Source organism: Struthio camelus, chromosome 6 (genome assembly GCF_040807025.1).
Source record: "Struthio camelus isolate bStrCam1 chromosome 6, bStrCam1.hap1, whole genome shotgun sequence".
Taxonomy (NCBI): domain Eukaryota; kingdom Metazoa; phylum Chordata; class Aves; order Struthioniformes; family Struthionidae; genus Struthio; species Struthio camelus.
In genome coordinates this window covers 20,040,348-20,059,100 of record NC_090947.1, presented here as the reverse complement: position 1 = coordinate 20,059,100, position 18,753 = coordinate 20,040,348, and the positions used below count along the sequence as shown (strand labels likewise).

Sequence of the window (18,753 nt, the reverse complement as noted above, 5' to 3'; positions counted from 1 at the left end):
TGCAGCCTCCGCGTTATTAGGTTCACTTAGTCTCTGCTTCCTTCCCAGCAGGGAGATTGCTGCTGCTCCTGAAAGATCAGGCAGAAAGTTGTGTCAGTTTGTGCTCTGCTGCTGCTCACAGCTACCAGTCTTGGCTGTTACTGCCCAAGGTTCCTGGGCATCCTTCAGTGTTCATCTCCCCTCATCTCTGATCTCTGTCCAGGATCTTCTGCCACATCCAGGCTCTTCGCTTTCTTTTCAGGCCCCTTTCTTCTTTCTGATAACATCAGGAACCCTTCTTGGCCTCCTTTCTGGTGCCCCAAGTGCCTGTTTCTCCCAGTCTAAGTAGTCATTGTGCAGAAGCACAACACCTCCTGGTAGGTGGTTTTGTTTAATATTTCTTAATTTAAGCATTTTTTTTCCACCTACGACAGATGGTCTCCTTTTCTTATTCTCTTTCTTTTCAAAGAGAAAAAGGATGTCAGAAGGTATTGGGTAATACCTCTGACTGTAAATAGCTCAGAGATGAGGAAGAAACCCTTCTTAAATTTCCTCGGTTCTGCAACAGCAAAAGACCTGTACCTGTTAAGACAAACCCCCAGATGGGGTTTGGTTACGGGGCTGGGGCAGTGAGGGTAAGGGGCAGAACAGCAAAGAGTTTGCAATGTTTTTAATTGGAAGGAAAGCTTTCTCACAGCTTACCGCTTTACCTTTCAGTGCTTTACAGTCAGTTCTCTCTAAATATAGCAATGCGAACTTAGATTAGTCATCTAGCAGTGTAATGAGAGTTCAGCTACTACGAAATTAATGCAATTAGAACAATATTTACCAGAATACATAACACTTCTTATGCAGCAAATGTTTTAAAGCATGCTGTATTTATAACGTGTTTAGTGAGTACAAGAATATACTATGAGTTAGTCCCTATAAGATACAGCCACATTCAGATAGTTTTAATTATATCTCTTTCTAAAAATTGGTAGGAAATAAAGAAAGATCTCTTGCGTTAGAAAGGGTGTATGAGAATAAAAGAGGGCTGTTGCTGCAATTGGTTCAGAAGTTTAAAATGGTAGAAACTGTAGTCTGTAAGCACAAAGCAATATTATTTTTTAAGTTAAAGAACATTAGAATAAGATTGCACAGTCAAATGCGCGCATATTAGGAAGCTACAAAATAACAATTGCCTAAGAAACGTTATTTTGCTCATCTCCATTCTAATGTGTATTCTAGTATTATTATTCTCGTATTATGATGCAGTGCTTCATGACTCGCCAGCAGTTTTGTTCCCTCTCCCCCCACCCCCCCGAGAGCAGCCACTTCATTCAACACAAACGATGAAGTTGAATCAGGGCTGCATGGTTAAAGGAGAGCGTCTGTAAAATGCCTGCTTAATTTGTTGTAGATGTTGGAAACTATATAGTGAATTAAACTAATTTATGATTAAACCTGGAGAATTGGATCCTGTCTCTCACTCTGTCCTGGAGATCTTCTGGGAGGAGGGTTGCCATTTCTCGGGCTCTTCTGGCAGAGTCTTGGGGTCTTTTTGTTGGTTTTTTCCCTTCATCAAAAATTCTAAGTAGAATTTGGGGTTTTCCTGTATTTGCTCATGGGAAATAGTTCTGACGAGGCTGCATTACAAAATTCCAGTACTGTCAAACAGCAGCTTTGTAGGTTAACTACACAATGTATGTGTGTGCAATAGAACAAATATTTTTGGAAAGCATCAGTCTTACTGTGCAAACGTGACAGACGCACTCTGTGCTTGTATAGGAGGTCTGATGCATGCTGCTGAAAGTGCATGATGCAGTGTGTAGGCATGTTCAGATAAAGCTAAAATATAGCCTAGAAATGGGGATGTACTGTGCCTATGCAGGCATCTTTTCAGTGTATGTACAAGAGGTCTGATTCTTTTTGGGTGAACATACAGCAAATATATGCTTGATGCTGCACCATCATTTAAACCAAACTTTTCCTTTGGGTTCAAGGGGCTCATGCTTTTATTTTCCGTTATCTGTTTAGAAACCTTGGATGTAGAATGCGGAAGTGTTGTTTGCTCAAAGCTATGTGTAAAAACGCAGAAGACATTTTAAAAATATAGAAGGATAACTGTAGGCATGCTATTGATATGCTAGGTTAAATAGCTAGAATCTCTGCATAGTCAGTGAAAAAAGGAGTGCTCCTCGTTTATGTGCTCTAATTGGCCTTTTTGATGAATGTCTTCTCTATGTCAGGATCCCCAGTCTCACGTGACACTGAATTTGGATGCCTATTTGTTTAGGTCATGTAGAGGTCCTCCAGGAGTGTAAGTATTCTGAAAATTGAAGTTTCTGGTGTCACAGTTTGGACATCAAGCATTTGCAGGAAGAATCAACTGTTAGAATGATTCAAACAGCTACTGGAGAGAGCATTCAAAGCGCATTAAGATATCCTTTACAACTTGAATTAATGTTACAAAGTAGAAAGAACACTACCATTTTCAAATTGTTCTCGAACCTCTCTGTTATTGTATGTCTATAGGAATTGTAGGCTACCCTTCTCCTCTGGGAATGATCAGTTTTCATAGTCATACTTTGGGCTATGTGGTAATTTCGGTTGCTTGCTTATTTGATCAGGTCTTACAAACCAAACAGAATTGGGCTGATATTTAGAGAAAAGAAATTTCCTCATTTTCAGTACTGAAACTTCAGGATGCCTTAAGGAGTAACTCTGCAAGCAGACTGTTTTTTCTTTTTTGTCATTGTTGAATCAGTCTATTAGATGACTCACATGGAGTCATTTGTACTGTTGCGGTAACATCTTTTAGAAGATCTTTAAAACCGAAGTAATCACTTGCTGTCCTTAGGGTTCAGCATGTTTCCTGAAAGCATGGATGTACTAGTCCTCTCTTGCTAAATCTTTGTGTAAATACACTTTGCTGTTTTAAATTCCCCTAGCAGTTTTGATTGGATATGATATCTGTCGCTCCTTGTTGTAAATTGTTATATAGCACTACTGCTAAGTAGCTGGTATACTGTACTTACCGGTCTTTTCATCGATAGGTCAAAAACTATGTGTCTACAGAGAATGAACATTAGATTTCTCTACTGGAAACTGTAGCGCATATATTCCTTCTGCTAGGCATTAGCAAACTGGCCAAAATAGTATAGATTTTTTTTCTGTGTGTGTATTTTTTTCTTAGTAATAATGCTTTAATGTTGGTAACTAGCTTACCAGTAAGTGACTTGGATTTCTGCTATGTCATCAGCCATACTTTCTGCTGACATTAAATGAGGTTTTTGTAGCTTTTGAAAATGAGAAAATAAAGATTTCATTTATTATGCTAAATGATGTCCAGCAGAAATTATATTAGCCATTTATTGAGTCATATCTGCTTGATCAGCAGAAGAGTCTGTGCAAATGGGAGAAAGATACTTGCATATGTTGCCTGAATGTTTACATTAAAGCATTTCTGATCATTAACTGAAAAAAGGCCATTCTCAAGGGGGCTGTTTGTTCAGTAAGTGTTCTGTGAGTCTATAATTACCGTTCACTTCACTGGGTCTTGTGGCTCTTTCTCTTCCGTTGCACAAGCCAGTACTAGAGTACTTAACGTGGGGGCAGATTGCATGCACAACCGGCTTTCACTTGCGTGCTTCCTTCTTCTTCCTGTTAATGGTCCATTTTCTGACCCGAGCTATTCTGTCATGTTACTTCTGTGTCTACGAGGATATCATTGAATGTCTGCAGTGCTGGGAACCTATACTTTTTAGACTGCTAAATGAAAAAGTACAGTAAGAGTCAAAAGAATGATCATATGTAAATGGAAGCTATTGAAGCTGAAAACAGCATGTAATTATGTCCAAGGTCCGATTCAGGAAAATTACACATTTAAAAAGTTCAGAAAAATGGTATCCTGAGAACATAATCTGCATTTCTTGAATGTTTTTTTTTTTTAAAAACTTTGACAAAGATTCTGCTCAAGTTTTCCACAGAATCTCAAATTTGAACTGTTTGTACTGATTTTTTTTTTTTTTTAATAAACTGGAAAAGGAGTTACTAATGAATGGCAGAGGGTTAACAATGCTGTATTCACTTAAGCTCATTAGAGCACAGGGACAAAGAGTGGTCTTGGAGCCTGCAGTATGGCTAAGCAATCCAGCAGAGGATTCCAGCAGAGGTCACCGATCTCCTGGATGTGCATATGTAGGATGCAACTCAGAATTGATACTACTTTTGAAAGTCTGTACCAGGTTCTAAGATAATTAACACGAATATAGAATTGTTTAAACATTTTTTTTTCAGACAGACTGATATACCTTGAGTTAATTCTAAATTTCAGAACCATAAGTTAAAATTACTATTTTGATATTTAGTTTAAGAAATTAAGAGAAAGGAGAATTCTAGTTTAACTTTTATCATTTTCCTGTATTATTTCTGTAAACAGTTCATTTTTTTCATAGCCTCTTTTAGTTTTGAAATATGAATCATCTATTGTTGCTTGCAGAAGTCTCACATATCTAAGTTTCTGAATTTTTCTTGCTGTTCCAAATGCTTTTCTTAAGTTCTAAAACATAGAATTAGCGGAACACAATCCTAATTTTAAAATAATCATGCCCAGAGTGAAAATTTCTTATGAGACACCTGAAAACAATGCACACAGAACACCTCTTTATACTAGTTCTTGACAAAAATCTCAGTAGAAAATAGTAATGTAAAGGATTGAGAGTGAGAAAATGAGCAAGAAACGGGAAGAGGACGAGAGGAAAGAGAGGCAAAGTAAGAGGAAAACAAGATGTTAACTAAGTATTTTGATTTTGAGGCAATAAACTAGGAAGTGGGCAGTCTAATAAGAGGTAAGGCATGAAATTTTCATGGGGGAAAGTCAGTTCAGATATCAGGAAAGCAGGATGGTATGAGAGAGGTATCAAGACAGAAAAGATGGAGAGACCTGGGGTGCTCTTGAAGCCAAATGCTTTAAGGTTAGGTTTGGGTGGAGGGATTTGGGGTCTTTTGGACAGATGTCTATCACAAATGAACCACAGAAATTCTTTTGTGAATTTGTAGTAACTTGCTTTGTCCTTTTACTTCTCCTTTGTTTTTGGAATATACAACGTAGAGCTGTTCTCCCTGGCTGTATTACGAACAGTATACTTTTTGCATGTACATAATTAATGTTGTGGCACCAGGTTTATTTTTACAGCGGTGTCTGTCATTCAAAATGTGCTTTCTGTTGAGGTGTTTTATGTTGTTGGTTAATTTCTTTTTCATTCCTCTACTGTGTGATGATTCTGTTCCTTCTCCTTGCACTGACAGTTCACCATGTAGCTGTAGCTGTCTTGAGCTTATTGGAACAACTTAAACAACTTTCAGATCAAATAGCTCATTCACCACCTCTAATTTTGGCAGGGACAAATGCAGCAGGAGAAACTTGAGTTACAAACAGGATTAGGCCTTTTGGAGTCAGCCTAATACTGTATTGCATTTTAAGCACAGAAGCGCTTCCAAACGGTTAAGGCAGTTCTGGTAGCTCAAGCTGTGGAAGACCAAAAAAAAAAAAAAAAAAAAAAAGTGTATGAGCTAAAAGAAATCTGCCGCTAAACGCAAAACAAAACACGATTCGGCTGTTCGCTCTGTGCTTGCTTATAAATGCTTTAAAGGAGGCTTCATGAAACAGCTCTGTGTAGGGGTGATGGTCTTTATGGCCTTGGTGCTTTATAAATATCACAGTTTGAAAATAACAATTCAGTGCTATACAATCTATATATTTTGTAGATGATGGGGCTGTTCTGAACTGTACGTGGCACTATGTTACTTTTGAATGAAAACAACTAAAATGAAGAAGATTATGTAACTTATACATACTAGTATAAACCAGCGCATTTTCCTCTATTTGTGTCTGAGTTTATACAGAAGTTGAAGCATTACATGGAAGGTAAAGTTGACAAAAAAGAATGTGAAACTGAAATGCAATAAATGAATAATACAGAAAATTAATGTGACTACACTGCATAGCACAGATTACATTCTCATTTCAGTAGGATTGTCAGATTCTGATAATACATTGTTTCTAGATATGGAAACTGTCATAATTGCTATGAAAATAGAAAACAAGTCAAAAAAATAGTAAAGCAGACAATGCAGTCTGCAGATAGTAAGGAAACAGGAGAAACAGTACTAGTTCCTAGTTCTTATTTAAAAAAAAAAAAAAAAAAAAGGGAGAGTTGAGCTCTTTTCAGGATAGCTAATAAAATGGTTACGAAAATGAAATGTATTGCCTAGGTTAAAGACATACTATTTAGTACTCTTTATGGAAACTTAAATGGATTTTTAAAGGCTTGATAAATTTTGATACTTGAACTTAAACTCTCCACAATTAAGAGTTTTTTTTTTTTTATTTAATGAATTCCAAACAGAAAAAAAAGTGGTATAAAATGGAGACAGTGTTTAAGCAATGCTTTTTTTTTTTTCCCTCATCAATAAAGCTTTACTTGGAAAGCTGAATATTGGTTCATCTCTCTGCTTGTTAAGGAAGGGCACATGCTTTATTCTTGCAGTACAACAAAACTTTTAGCCTGGAGAACAAAATTAAACAATAACTGTCAATCCAAGGAATATTTATAGCTGAGATCTGCTAAGCAGCTTGTTAGTCAAAATTGGGTAGAGTAAGTAATGCTAAAATGTGAAGATTGGCGTAGAACAGAAGTTCTTGAGCTGCAATCCATCATGGGTCACATGGTGGTTATGTATCATTTTCTAAATAGTAGTAGGAGTCAGGAAAAATACAATAAGTAGTCATACTAATTTGATTCCAAGTGATTGCCATATCAATAGGATGTTTATGTGAATGTCGATGCTATTTTGATGTGGTCCTTGCTAGTTTTTCACAAGTACCCCGATCACTTCCTTTTCATGCCTTTTAAATGCTGAGTAGAGGATGTCAGAAAATCTTGGAGTACAAACCTGGTACAACATACTGTCGTATTGCATCAAAATATGAACAAATCTACACATGCACAGTCTAATATTCAGCCAGCAGAAGATTCTCGTCAAAACCTATTAGATACTGACAAGAATAAAAAAACTAACATTAAAATGGAAGTACCTTTGGAACACCAAATTATTTAACAATAATAATGTTTCATAGACACTTTTCTTTGTACTTTAAGGAAAATCAGCCTGAAATAAATAACAGATAATTGTTATAAGTGCTTTTCTTCCAACTACTTTAGCAGTATGTATCTGACTACTGAATCTTAATTCTCTTTCTACCAGTTTTTCTTGAAAACCTACAAATTCTGTAAGGGGCAGAAAGGGTTTTTAGCTAACTTGCTGGCTCCAATCTTGCGTAACAACTCTAACTTTCTTGGGAGTGTCCTGTCTCCTTGACCAACCCTAGAGGTTAAGAAACATGATTTTATTATTTTTATTGTTATTATTTCCCTTTACGTAGGCCATTTGCAGCAATTTCAGGAGGCTTCAGACTGGGCCATCAGTTCTCCTGTGGTTCAAAGAGGGATGATCTAGAAACCCTTATGCATTTTCTGCAGAAGACAGAAAGTGGATAGGCTAAAACTTAAGCTACTCTTTTGGCTTTGATTTTATTAAAGCACTTCAACTGATAGGCTTGCTAGGAGAGAAATCTCGGATAGGTTATCGTTCTTGCTAATTTCTCACCTCACTGTTCTCTTTTCTTGAAGCAGCTTCTACGTTGAGTCTTTAAAACAGATCTAAAGAACTTGATGTTTAGGATAATTCCTTTTTACCTGCTGGCAAACAAAGGCAGTAGCACCACAGAAAGTGGTGTCGAGTGTTCTGATATAAAGTGAGATCTGTAGGGCAGAAGTATAAGAAAGTAAACTGAGAGCCTGAACTTCACCCTAACTTGTGACTACTGGCAAGAGATGGGAGAACTGTATTTTGGAAAATATTAGTCGCTGAACAGAAAATCTGGAATACTGAAAACAAGAGTACTGTTTAAATTAGCTCCACTAACCTTCAACCTGAGGTGCAATAGCTAAGAGGAGGAGCATTGTGTTAACACACAACGTTTGCAGGACCTTGTTAAGCCTGAAGAGGTAACTGCCAACCCTACCCTACCCTATATTTAGAGAAAGTGTTTACAAATCTTGAGCATGAGAGTTAAGAAGATAATATGAGAACTGGGAATTCTTCCAGCCGTTCACCATCTGAATGTACTGACTAAGTTCTGTCTTCTGAAATGACATCTTCAGATGTCATTTAATGAAATCCAGGGCAATGTTAACAGAGCATTTTCAATTAAGTGGACGTTGAAACTACTGGAAATGCGAGTATATACTGGAAATGTTCTCTGAAATTGAAATGATAAGCAACTTCACAAACAAAATTGCAAGGAAGCTGAACGTTAAAATTTTAAGTATCAGAATTTTGACTGTGCTCATCTTGGGGCACGCTAAATCTCCCTTCTAATGTGGCTGCTACAAATACGGATATCAGGAGTGGCATGATTATATTTAATCAGTGAAACATTAGGATGATGATCCACTTTCTAAAGTATCAAAATCAAAGGCAGTGGCATATGAAAACATGCACTGTAGGTCTTGACTTTGTTTTAACTTTGAAATAAGTCCACAGACTTCCAAAGCCATGCATGTAGCACTTTAAAAGTATTCTTGTTCTTTTTCTGTAAAAGTTATAATAATTGAATATTCCACAGATTCCTTTTTACAGTCAATACAATTTCAGTTTTATAAACATAAGCCTGACTTGATTTGGCTTACTTATTATAAGATGCATCAGAAGTTTTCATCTATGTTCTTACCTTGCACAGTTTTTGATTTTTTTTTTCCATTTAAGAATAACTTAAAACAGAGAACTTTTTACTAAAATCACTTATCTATAGTAATCACTTATTTTCTAGCACTTTTGAAATGCATGCAGATACAGGACTTTACTGATTTGCACTGCTAGGAAATACATACAGTTGTACAAGTAAAGAATTACATGAAAGTTTCACAGAACGCTGTAGATGGATTAGGTTTGTCAGCTAGTGACTTGATGAAATAAACTAGTTATAAATTTTTATGCCATGTGGAATTTGGTTTTTTGGCCAAGAGCTCACGCTATCCCCAAGAAAATGATTTCAGTTCTACTTTTCTCTGCTTAAATTGTTGACTTTTTCACTGAATGTTTTTATATACTCATGCTGGAACTCTTATAATATTTATAACTGCATATTTTTTAAAAAGACCTTTGTTTCCACACTGTGTCTGGTCTTCTGGGAAAATTGGCATATTCGTTTATTAAATTAAGATGTTGTTTTTACTGTATATGTGCATGTGGTTTTCATCAGGATAGCAATGGAAAAAACATAGTTTATTTCATGAGTATGTATCCAACAGTTATGTCTATTAAGTTTTATGTAATAAGGCATCAGACTCGTGACAATTTTATTTTCCTGGGAAAATATTTTCGCATATAAATTTTATAATGCTTATCTTGCTTGGTTGACGGCAGTATTATTAACTGATGGGGGAAGGTCTTCCTTTTCAAAATCTTATCTTCTCTTACTCTTCAGAATAGAGCATTTTAATGTTTACCTCTAATCCTTCCTATGGCATTGAGTTTGTTTTTTACAATCTGATACCCTGTGTTGTAGTACACCGCCAGGCATACTGGTTGTGGCGTAGAACTAATACCTGTACTAGAAATCTACTGAAAATTGACCATAAGATTTTTTCCTGATTTATTTTATTTATTCTGTTTCCTGTTTTTGTTACCTCTTTACCTCCAGCTCCATTTTCCTTAAGATGGAGCCAATCCATAAATTGTCCAGTAGATTTGTATTTTAGTCCTTTGTTTCCAAATGGCTTGAGAGTCATTAGAAATATAATATCCTGTGTGCAACACTACCAATGCGTAATTGAAGCTGAAGTATGTCACAATAGGAATCTTCCCACAGACAAACAATAACTGTCATCTACTCTATAATCCGTTATTAAGAATTCTTAAGAGCTGCTGCTGGGAATAGATCCCAGTCTTGCCCAGCTCCCCTGCACACACACACACAGGCACACAAATGCACATTTTTTGAATTATTAAATTGTCAGATGAATAACATCCTGTCATTGGGAAAGATGCACTATCCATACAAACGCTCTGTGTGCCAAAAAGGAAAAGCTAATTTAACCATTATGTTCCAAACTAAACAAGTTAATGACATTTCCCTGCTCGTTCTGAGCTTTCGAATAGCAGCCAGATATTTGACAATGCAGAAATTCTAAATGTCATCGCTGGTAGGCTAGCCAGCACCCTCTTCTTGTGAGGACTGGAGGTATACAGGAACTTTAAATACTAACTTTTGTATTGTGTAATGGATGGAAGTAGATGGCAAGAATCTTTCCAGGCTCTTGGTTTAAAATAAAAAATGAAGTACAAGTTTTTATGAAGGAAAATACCACTTATAAAATATGGAACTTGAGCATTCGTAACTGATTATTAGTCACATTTTTTTTTGCAGGTCTGCACATTAATTGAGCTGTCGCTTAGATGAGTTGTATTGTCAACAAATTCTTTTACATCAGTCATCAATTTTTGTCCCCTCTCAGGAGGCTATGAAAAACGCATGAAAAGTGCAAGGCCAGGACTACGCCTATGTTTACCTGTACAGTGGTTTTCCATGTATAAATTGAAATGTAATTGAAAACATTGCCTCACATTTTCCGCCTCTTATTGTTACTGAGCCAAATGATGCCTGCAAACTATGCTCATCTGTACTTTTCTCAGTGTTAAGTGATAGTGTGAAACTATAAATGGAAGAATGGATCTGTTTGACCAGCCTGTCACTGGGGCCTGTGTTTACTTTAAAAGTGCTTACTGACTTGATGTACTGACATAGCAAAACGTTTTGAGATGTTCCTGAGCGAATCATCACTGAAGCTTTCACATGCTTTCTTGAACACTGCTAAAGTTTGTGAGAAAACATTTCTGCTATCCAATGCTCTCTTCAGTGGTAAAGTGGAAGGGAGAAATTCTGGTCAGAATATGATATTCCAGAATCATCAAGGTCTATTTTAGTTTAAAGTCAGCTGCTTCTGTCATTATACCATTTGGAAGCCTATCAAAAATAATTTAAAAAAATTGACAACAGAATAAAGAAAAATAACAGAAGTCAGTAGGCAGAATACCTACAAAACTGCTATGTAGTTTTCAGTGACAACATACTGACTTGGCTACTGAAAATTATTTCCATAATTCTGGATATCTATACACAGATATACAGCACAGTAAGTCTTTCACTCCTTTGTTTAAAGGACAAGGAGAAATAGATGGCCTTAATGCCTGTACAGAGGAATGTTAAGTTGTTGGAACTGTACACTGAGGGCAGTCTGAAACTGTTTGCAACTGATTATTTTTTTCCAGTGTTTCCAGGATGTAAAACAAAAGAATAAATTAAACAATTACTCCGTTTTTTTCCTCAAAAAACTCAAAATTCTCTGCCACGCACACGAGAGAGAAGGTTGCTATAAGATTTTCAGTGATTCTTGGGATAGTGTTGTGAAATGCAGCTAGACGCTACAGCGTACAGTATGAAATTTAGTAATCTCTGTAGCGGGGTTGGAAACCTACCCTAGTGAGCCCTTATGGAGCTATTCTAGGGGAGGTACTGAGAGAAAGGCCTTTTAAATATGGAGGCTTTAAAATAATTTGATCTGGAATATAAACTAGAGTGCAGTTTATTACAACGCTTGCCAACACAATTTTATTTCTTTTTGTTGTTGTTTAAAATACATAGTTTAAAGTGTTTGTAGTGCTTTGCTTTTGTAGCCTAAGCAGAAAAGAAATCGTATCCATTCTGTTCAAGACAAGGCCATGGAAGTAGTATCCATTGCTGAAATCAAGTATGAAACAAACTATTTTCTTTATCTTTGAGTAGAGATACTACCTGTACAGGGTATCAACCATACAGCTTTTGTTTATATTAGATGTTACCACTCGGGCTGATATATCATATGTTTGTCTTCAGGGATTCTTGGAGTTATGCCAAACTCGCTTCAGATTTGCTTTACGGAATTCTAGTTTCTTGTATTTAATTGGAGTATTCTTAATGTAGTTCTTAGAAATTCCTCCTATGTAAGATGTTTACCTATCATTTGAGTTTTAAGGCTGAGAGTTTCTACTTGCTTTTGCATTTTTTTCAGTGAGAAGAAGTCACTATTCCTTTCTATTCCAGGATGTCAAAGAATTGTTTAGATTTTATTCCTGTGATGATCTGTCAATATGCAAGGTCTTTTAGTGGATTTTGTGTATGTCTTATGTTATTACACTTTAGGATTTCCCTTGCTATGTACTGTCCCAATTTTGTGTAAAGAAGATTGAAAAATAGTGCTGAGAAGAACAGACCAGTGCATATGGATTGTGCCTACTCTCAGTAGATCTAATCACTGAAGAGTAAAATGGTAAGAGAAGAGAACTGGGAAAAACGTTTTCCCAGATTCTCTTCAGGGGAATAAAAAAACACCAAAACAGGAAAATGCAGAACTAAGTTTATAATTTTACTCGCAGGGAGGACAGGGAAAGGCAGGAGTACGTTTCATACCTCAGAGGTGATGCGTATCCTTGTTTTCTCATATATAACTGGGTAGAAAGAAAGGACTAAATCATCTGAATGGCTGTGCAGACTCAGAGTGAAAGTCCATTTAATCTGGCACCCCATTCTCCACAATGGCTGGAAACCAGTGCTTGCGAAGAAGAGTGTTGAAACAAGGCTTGTAAAGAGCGTTCTTTCTCTGGCAGCTTTCAGCAGGCATCAGGCAGGCACCTTTTAAGTAGGAGCTGAAAGGGAAATCATTGTGCTTAATAGCTACTGATACCCTTCATTCATTCATTCGTGTAATCCCTGTTTAAATACGTCTGTCTCTTCGGTTCTGTAGCTTCTCAGAGCAGCAAGGCATCCAATGTAATAATACTTTGCATGGAAAAGGTCTTCCCCTCTCTTTGCTTTAAATCTATTGCCTGACCATTTACTGGGCCTCCCTTAAGGTTTATATATTGACAAGTAGTGCATAATCATTTCCTATTGGCCTCCTTCCTGTCCTTCATGATCTTGCAGATCAGAAGACTGTCCTTTCTCGGCCTGTTTTCTTGTTAGAAATATCTCGTCACACAGAAGTCTCTCCATACCTCTGGATATTCTTTTAGCTTTGTATATACATTTTCTAGTTCTACGTTTTTGTATGAACCGGAACCGTACGCAGTACTCAAGTACACAAGAGATTCATATAGTGGTGTAATGAGGTCTGCTGTTTGTTCTCACTTGCTTTTGTAGTAATTTCTAGCATTGTTTGCCTTTTTGTCTACTGCTGAGTAGTAAGCTAATGTTTGCAGAGAACTATTCACAAAGACTCCAACTGCTACAGGCTAATTTAGAGCCCGTTATTGTGTATGTTTAGAGTTGTTTCCATTGCTACTTATACTAGCTTGCATTTATTGACATAGAATTTCATCTGCCATCTTACTGCCGTATCACTTAGTATTTGTGAGACCCTTGGGCAAATGCTCCCAGTCAGCTCTAATTCTGCCTACCGTAATTTTGCATCATCAGGAAACTGCAGATTCTTGGTCCTTTGCAGAAGTAACTTTGTGCTATCTGAGTGTTACAGCGTTCAGCCAGGAGTATTCCAAGTCAGTCAGTCCTAAGGAAGATTCAAACAACTAAATAATGTTGTGTTGGGTAGTGAATAACCGTGAAAGAAACAGGAAGCTGGTCCGGTTTCCTACTCAGAATGAAGTTAATCACGATGTCAGTTGCGCTTGCTGATTTTTGGAGACTGCTTCTCAGTCTTCTTACGTTCTTACAGTCCAGGTCACGTTATTTTTCTCTCTCTGGTACTAGTCTTTCGCGGTGTTTACAGCACTCACCTTGCTTTGCCGTGACTCTCCCGCTACCTCCTGAATCTCACTCTGCCTAACTTATCTTAATTATTGACCGCTCGTTAATGCTCTTTGGTGCTTTGTGCTCATTAATGCTACTTTGTGCTCGTTCTTTAAAGCGTTTCCAGTTCACTAGTGGTGTTCTCTCACAGTTCTGCTTTGTTTGAATTAACCTGCAAAAAGGCATAATCTGCAAAAGTCTTTAATAAAAACATGTATCTGAGAGCTGAGAAACTTCCTATGCCTTGCCTAAAGGGACTGATTTCACACATACAAACCCTAGCAATAAACAGCAAAGAAATAAAAGGAATAACTCCACAGGCAAATCTAGCATTTTATTTACTTATTTTCCTGCTAATATGAGAGAAAATGAAAAATAATTTATTATGATTCTATAAGAAAGTATTTTTAATGCCCATATATCTGATTAGCCTCAGCATGTGGGTGGTATGCAAACACTTCATGTTATTTTTAGTAAACTTCCCTGCTGCTCAAATTAAAGAATGGGATATTTTAAAGGCATTTGTGTCTTGCCAAGACTTGTGGAAATAATTTTATGATTTACCCTGTGTACCCTGTGGAGTGTGTGTGTGTGTTTGTTTTTTTTTTTTTTGGATGGAGATTTCTGCTCTTCTTTGGAAAACATGCTTCCCAATAGTCAATCAGGCTTACGCTTGAGAAGAACAGGTGGACAAAAGAGAGTACAGCTTCTCTGCTATGTCTGTGTTCTTATCTCAGGATTTCAACAGTACATTCAAAAGTTTGTTCCTGGTAGCGTAGATTATGCAAAAACATCAGTGAAAGGAGTCCTCATGTCCTGGGGTAACAACCAGACTGATTTCCAAAATTCGTACAAGATTACTTAGGACTGGCCTACATCAAAAACTCTTGCTCATGTTTCTGAAGTGATATGGTCATAATTTTCCTCTGTTAACCCTGTAATGCAGTGTGAATCCATCCAAATGATGACTTATTTCAGGATTCAAAATTTATGTAAGTAAGCCTTTAAAGTTCGAGGGGTGTCTCTGCATGCGCATACACTTTATTAGCATTTTGTGATCCATCCTTTTTGTAAGATAATTGTATTGGTTTAAAAAATATTTCTACTACCTTCCTACATGTTTGTGTCTGTTTAGTTTAAGTATAGGTAAATTAGTAACAAAATTTGTGTAGAGCACCCACTCTCAAGAGTGGGTATCAAGACTGGTATCAAGATTATTTAGAGAATATTAAATAATAAGTTGTTCCGAAGCAAGACTGTAAGCCAGCTAATAAACAATGCAGTTTTCTGTAGTTTTTTTATATCCCTAGCTCTCTTTTTTTGGGTTAGAAATGTTGAGTGGACGCTTGACTGAAATTAGGAATGGTATTGTTGAATGGTCCCTTTAATCCCTTGGTCTTGCTGCTTATTTCTTTTAAGAGAAGAATAAATGGATACATATTTTATAGCATTAACCTTTCCATAAGGTATGTGGTTTTTTAACTTATATTTTTCCATAGATTTTATATGGAAACTTACTTTGTGATCATAAACAATTAAGAGTGCTGTTTGTGTATTCCTCTTTCTTTCTATGACTCCTCCCAGAATCCTGCTTAATGTTTATTCTGCCTCAACTCTTAGAACATAAAACAAAAATATCTGTGTTGATTAATGAATTCCTTTACTTTATTCAGCTGCCTTCAGAAAGAGAATTGCAGGTTCAGCTGAGAGAATAAAGTATATTTTTGGAGACGCTTACCCCAGAAGTTGCATTAAAGAAACTATGTCAAGATAACCTGCTCTGGAGGGCTCCGCTACAATAGGCAAGGAGGCTCAGCTTGTGTGTCCTGCCTCCTCAGCGCCCCTTTGCTGCACAACGATGCTACAGAATCTCGAACTGAGTTTTAGAAATGGGAAAACGGTAACCAGCACCGTTTAGCCTGAGTCTGCAGGCAGACTAAAATGCCAGTTCCAAGATGTTTTAACCTCCCTGTTTGACTTAGATTAATGAGTAGCGGGGGCCTCAGTAATTTGATTTGTGGAATCTTGTAAAACCTTCAGTATTTTTTCCCGTGGAATTTGCTGCTTTGTTATCCCCCCCCCCTTCCTTTATTGAAATGTGCCAGCAGTGGCATCTAGTTCTCCAGGTATTTCAACAGCTTTTCTTGCGTAACAGCATACCTTTCCCATCTGGTTGCTGCGAACCGGAGAGCTGGGGGGCTGCGTGGGCCCGCCAGGAGCGCAGCCCACGTGTCCGGCCGCGGTGGCTGCTCGGGGGCCTCGGCCTCGCCGGCCCCGGGGACGGGGAGCGACCGGCAGCGCCCGGCTGCGGCGAAGGCTCGGGGGGCTGAGGGGAGCCAGAGCCAGAGCGGTGCGGCCGGGGCAGGATGGCCTGCACCGCCGCGTGTCCTCTCTGCTGGAGCCAGTACAACCTCCTCTCTTCGCAGGTGCGTGTAAGCGGTCAAGGGTGTCGTGAGAACTGTAACCCTGGATCTACAGAAGGGAGGCGGGAAAAAAAAGGAAGAGAGGAGAGGAAAAAAAAAAGAGAAAGCTAATGTAGATTACACTGGTGGAGTAATTTCTCCTCCGCTTTGCCGGAGTCTATCGTACGGGTTTTCCACAGCGAACAAAGCCCCAGTCAAGGGCTAGGATGAGAGCGGCGGGGAGCGGGGGCGCCAGCGCCACGGTGCCCCAGCGCGGTGCTGCTTTTATCGCAACGAAGGGTGGGGGAAAGGCGGCAGCCCCCGCCGCGCCTGCCTGCACCCCACGCCTTTGAACTGCAGCCCTTTGTCTCACGCCGCTTTCCCGCCCCGCGCCTGCCGGAGGCCTCTTTTTCCTGCGTGACGCTTCCCCGTTGTTGCTCACGCGCTTTCGGGGTAAGTCCGGACGCGGGGTCAGGCCGAGGCGCTCTGTGCCGGCCGCCGCGGAGCCCAGCTGGGGACGGGCTGCGCGCCGGGGCCGCGGGTCCCGCCGCGGCTCCCGTAGCGCAGGCCGCAGCCGCGCTGCGCGGGCGCTGCCCCTCCGCCGGGCCGGGCCGGGTCCCCGCCGCCGCCCGCTGTCACCGCGGCGCGGGGCGGCGCTGCGGGGCGCGGGGCGGGGCGGGGCGCGGGGCGGCAGGCAGGCAGGCAGGCGCGGGCCAGGCGCGGCGGCGGCGGCGCCGCCATCCCCCGGCGGCGAGCGCTGCCCCAGGTGGGTGCGGGCGGCGCGGAGGGCACCTTGGCGGGCGGGCGGGCGGGGGCTGCTGCGGCGGCGGCGCCCTGCCTCCTCCGCCAGAGCGGCGGGAGCTGCGGTGAGCGGCGGGCGCAGCCCTCGGGCTGCAGCGGCAGCCGGCGGCGCCGCGGTCCCGGCGAGGAGGTTGGCGGCGGCGCGAGGGCGGGGGGGCGGCCGGGCCGGGGGCGGCCGGCGTGCGCCGGGCCGTGGCTGCGGTGCGGCCGCTGGGCTCCGACCGGGGCCGCCGGGCTGAGGCCGCGGCCGTGCTGCCTGCCGCCGGGCCGGGCCGGGACCGCGCTGCGGGAGCGCCCGGGCTTCCCCGGCGGCGGCGGCGGCGGCGGCGTCGCGGCCTGATCCTGTAGCGGCTGCTGCGGCGAAGCCGCGGGCGAAGCGGAGCATCGGGAGCGGCGGGGGGAGCGGTGTTATGTAACTGCCCCCGCGCCGGGGAGGGGATGGGTGCGAGCCTGCTCTCTGGGCGCTGAACTGGTTCCCCCTGAAGTCTTCCCCCCCCCCTTCCCCCATGCAGAGCAATTTCAGATGCCCTGATAAACTCTCTGTTCTGTGAGAATGAATTGCAGATCAGAAATTACTAAATTGATACACTCTGGTGGTACCTTTTTATTATCATTCTCTCTCTCTCCTCAAAAAAAAAAAAAAAAAGAGTGGCCTTTATTCTTAATTTCCTAGCAATGCTGCAAGACTGTAACGTATTTTGAGTAGGTATGGATTCATTAAAGCGGTGGAAATCATCTGCTTCCCAGAAGTGCTGATGCTTAAAATGACCAAAATGACGTGGGTTTTTGTCATTGTTCCTTCATTTAATTTTATTTTATAGCTGCCTTTGCGTGCTGCAAGACTGTGTTGTTTATGTTCTTCCCAAAAGCTTCAGCAGTACAGATACTGTGGACTAACAGTAAATGAAACAAAAGAACTCGCTGTGCTTCTCAGAGTGAATTAGGTATCCAAGGTCGAACAGCAAACTGCAGTGTAACTTGTATGCGATAATCTAGCAGGACAAAAGTATCCACAAATCTTATTAGAGAGTTTAAGTGAAAAGTGTTCCTTAAATAGACTTATCTCGTACAGAACAGATGAAAAAAATTACTTAGTGAAGGTGCGAGAAAATTGCTATTTTAGGAGTACAATTAGCTATATCAGCTCAGTTTTAATGGAAGTAGTATATTTAATTGCATTCCTAACAGATTTCCTGTTTTCCAGATGATTAACTTGCAGAATGATACCAGCTCATAGATTAAAATCTCGTCAAATATCTAATGGTTTCTTTATAATTCTGTTTGGTTTATAACTGTTCTTTTCTAATAACCAGCTTTTGTCCATATAGCTCTAGACACTATAATGAAATTGTTTCATCTTGGTGTAAATGACATGACCTTGACCTGTAGTGGTTAAGCAGAGGTGGCTGGTATGGGTCACCACATCTTATATGTTTAATAGAACATTATTTTTATATAATAGCTTATTATTTTTATATAATAGTTTGATATAATTAATAGAGTTATTTTAATTTGTTAAAAAGTTTTCACGGGAAGAGGACTTATTTCTTCTCTCCATTTTACATGAATCAACAGAAATGTGTGCCACTTAAGTATCAGATGAGAAGTTTATTACTGAAAATACTCTTAAGGAAGTTTATATTTAAATTACTTTTTTTCTACACATGTAAGTGGTAGGAT

The 18,753-nt window shown here is 39.8% G+C and overlaps 1 protein-coding gene across 15 annotated transcripts in view; it reads left to right on the top strand.

The window, feature by feature from the left end:
• The first annotated feature begins 16,140 nt into the window (after positions 1-16,140).
• The window catches only part of OSBPL6 (oxysterol binding protein like 6), a 97,896-nt gene continuing 95,283 nt past the window's right edge, over positions 16,141-18,753 (top strand). For 3 of the 15 annotated variants that reach the window (XM_068948413.1, XM_068948412.1, XM_068948408.1), the window contains exon 1: positions 16,961-17,038. The gene's annotated coding sequence lies outside the window, so the exon portion shown is untranslated. Of the gene's footprint in view, positions 16,297-16,615; positions 16,726-16,949; positions 17,139-18,753 lie in introns of those variants that run through there. The other 12 variants (XM_068948419.1, XM_068948417.1, XM_068948418.1 and 9 more) reach the window with 9 other exon arrangements.